Genomic DNA, 3,325 nt, shown 5'->3' on the forward strand with positions numbered 1-3,325 from the left:
ACTATTAATAATTATACCAGGATAACAGGCATAAATGAGGACCTTCCCAGAACTTACTGTTATCCCACTTCATATACTCCACTGGCCAGAACTTGGTCATACGGCCAGCCCTATCTGTAAGGGAGTGCACATACTGTCTTTATTCTGGGCAGCTATGTCCCAGCTAAAACCTGGGAAAGAGGAGGATGGACATCCAGTTGGTATCCCTGCCACAAGTACTCTTTGACACCTAACAAATCTCCCAGTTTGAATCTGGAAGTTGTCACAGTCGGTGGACTGGTTTCCTGCAGGTCAGGCCTCTCCCCTGGTCCAGTCAGCTGTGAACAGAAAGAGGGCATGGGGGCAGGACTTCCGGACGGTAAGGCTCCCCTTCTGGGGGCCATGTGCAGGAGCGGAGACTGAGAAAGGGGCTGGGCAGAGCAGACAAACTGACTGACTTGTCAGCTACAATAGGCTATAGACATGCCGCAGAGGGCCATAAACACCAGAGCGCCACAGCACAACCCAATCCAGCAGGCAGGCCGCAGGAAAAGCTCCAGAAGTGTTTTCAGCAAGAAAATGATGTGAATGGAGCTTTACTCAAACCAGGTTACCCTGGCTGTGGCATGTGGGCTGATCTAGGATAAGATGAGACAGAGAGCCAGCAGGGCCCTTAAGCAACACCTGCGTTTGGCCAGGTGAGATCAAATTTGACGCTAAGCAGAATTTTGGGGGAAGAACTATCAAACTTAGGTAAGCAATTACAGCAACAAGAAAGGGTAGCTAACAGTATAACGGCAAGAGAGGAGTAACACAACCTATGAAAAGTAGAATTACCAATTCAAAAACTATGACAGTTTGGGCCACACAGTGCAGCGGCATTTAATACAGGTGTGACGGTATTATATACCACCATATAATATGGATAGTCATAATGATATCCCATTCTTCAAAAAAACATTCATTATACCACGTTTCAGAAAGCAATAAAGCTTGTGATACATCATATAAAATACTCTTATTCAAAATGGTAAGAAGTTTGGTGTTCATTTGAGAGGTAAGCTTAGGTATCCAGAAGATTCTCATCTACAAATCATCTCATTTCCCAAATAACAATTGAGTCCTCACCCTACCTAAAACAAACATGCTGTCAAATGCAAATTACAGTACAGCACTCAGATGTGTACCTTCCACTTACCCTGCTCGCCATCGGATAGAAAACAAGGCTTGGAAATCCAAGCCCAGCATTCTAAAACCTCAGCTAAATGAACGCATACAGTCCCTCCAAAAAAGTCAAGCCTCTTATTTATCGTAGAAATGAAGCTAAATAATACATGAGGCCTTCCTATGAGGCAAGACACTCAACATCGGTCAGTCCTGGGTAAGCACACCTTTTGAAAGGTGTGAGTTTCCAATCGAAAGGCTCGAGTTTACACGACTCCCTTTTGAAAGACCAATTTCCATAACAATTCAGTCCTTGAACAGAAAATGTGGAGTAACAGAATGACAAGAGTATAAATGACATACACAGAAATCTGTGGCCATCTTTTTTGCTTACATAGAAATAAAATAAGCAACTAGTTCTGTCCAATATTACGCTCTAAATTTAAAGAAATGCACATATGGAAACTTAAGAGGCCTCTTTGGTAATTGTGAATAACAACTGGGAAAACTATACTAGAATGGTTGAAAATAAGATACACACAAAGAAGCTTCTAGAAAACTGAGCCTCTGCATTTGACTGCTGAAACATTCCTCCATTTCTAATGGGGATTTTTTTCAACATCCCTCACAAATTATTTTTGACTTAGACAAGCAGGGAGTCTATTTTAAAGCTCCCAATTTGAAAATCATGGAAGCTTTATAATAAGGTTCTCCACCTGCATCTCTTTTTAGGAACACAGTCCTTTATTCCCTAAAGGACGAAAACCTCTAGCATATAAAAACTTTGTTAAGCCGTCACGATCAATAGGGTAAAAAAAAAAGAAAAGTTGACAAAGAAGAACCAAATTGCATCTTCGAATAAGTTTTCTTGAAGTTCTTGTTAAAAGCTATAACCTCTGATGTTAACTAAATTTAACCCACTCTGACCCTCACAGTGGCCCTTACTCTTTTCTTTCTTCTGCTTCCTGTGGCTGCTGGAGAAAACCAGCCCAGTCCTTGCAAAAGCGTTCTCTGTGGCACACAAAAGCCCAGCCTTCCTGCTACCCCGTCAGGAGGCCCTGCATCGACCGAGGGGTCAGCACCTGTGCGGAAGAGCAGGTGACAGTGGGCTGCCCGCATCCTTCCAGAACAAGTTGGGAGCGAGTCTACCCTTCAGCGATCACACTGCAGTTCCAGGCATTCAAGCCCCTGAAGTTTGGGTTTTCTTTGTGAACGCAGACTTCACACAAATTAACCTATTGTTGTGCAACTGACTGTAAAATTAGTAGATTTACTGTTGCCAAAAAAAAAAAAGAAAGAAAGAAGGAAAACTGAGAGCTTTCACTTCCACTTTGGTGAGGGCACGGATGCATCCCAGGCTGCCAACAAAGCAGCCTTTACAATCTTTGCAGAGGACCCTAGCAACTTTCGGGGGAGAGCAGCCGAACAATGACGGAAACGTACAGTGGAGAGTCTCCCTGTACAGTCAACGTGCAAACTCCACGTCGGAGGAACCCTCCAAAATGGGATAATTTGCCTTTAATTCCATTTCCCTCAAAGATATGAAACTGTAAGAATACGAACTTGTTTTATCACTAACATTACATTTGCTGTCAGTACTGCCTTCCTTATACAGCCTCGTAACTAGAAGATCTCATTTGGGTGTTTGAAAACATTACTGAGTTTTATTTAAAATGTAAAACACTAATAACTTGGTCCTGTTTTGCTCTGATTTACACAGTAGTAAACACTGTGTAATGTTTTGTAAGGTTTCTTGTATTAGCTCTTTATATTTCTGCATGATGTCCTATGAGGGTAATGGGAATTATTTTCATTAAGGGTTTCAAAATGACCAAAGTTAACTGAATCACCCCAAAACTCAATCCCTTTGAAATGGAAACACATGGCTCTGTTGTTTTACCAAAGGAGACTTTTGAACCTATTTTCTGCTTCATTCAGTTGCAAAAGAGACTTTTCACAGAAGATAAATGGACCTTCTATATATAAATATTCTTTTATTTTGCAGACATGAAAGCTTTTTAAAAAATTCATTACGTCATTCATTTTAGATAAATTTATTTTGCTCATTCACAACCACCATCATGTTTTAATAATCGGGGCCATCATTTTTTGACAAGAGAAATGATTAATTTGGAGTCTAATGTTATGGGAAATCTTACACATGATAATGAAATTTATTCTG

This window comes from Equus quagga, chromosome 6, assembly GCF_021613505.1.
Source record: "Equus quagga isolate Etosha38 chromosome 6, UCLA_HA_Equagga_1.0, whole genome shotgun sequence".
Taxonomy (NCBI): domain Eukaryota; kingdom Metazoa; phylum Chordata; class Mammalia; order Perissodactyla; family Equidae; genus Equus; species Equus quagga.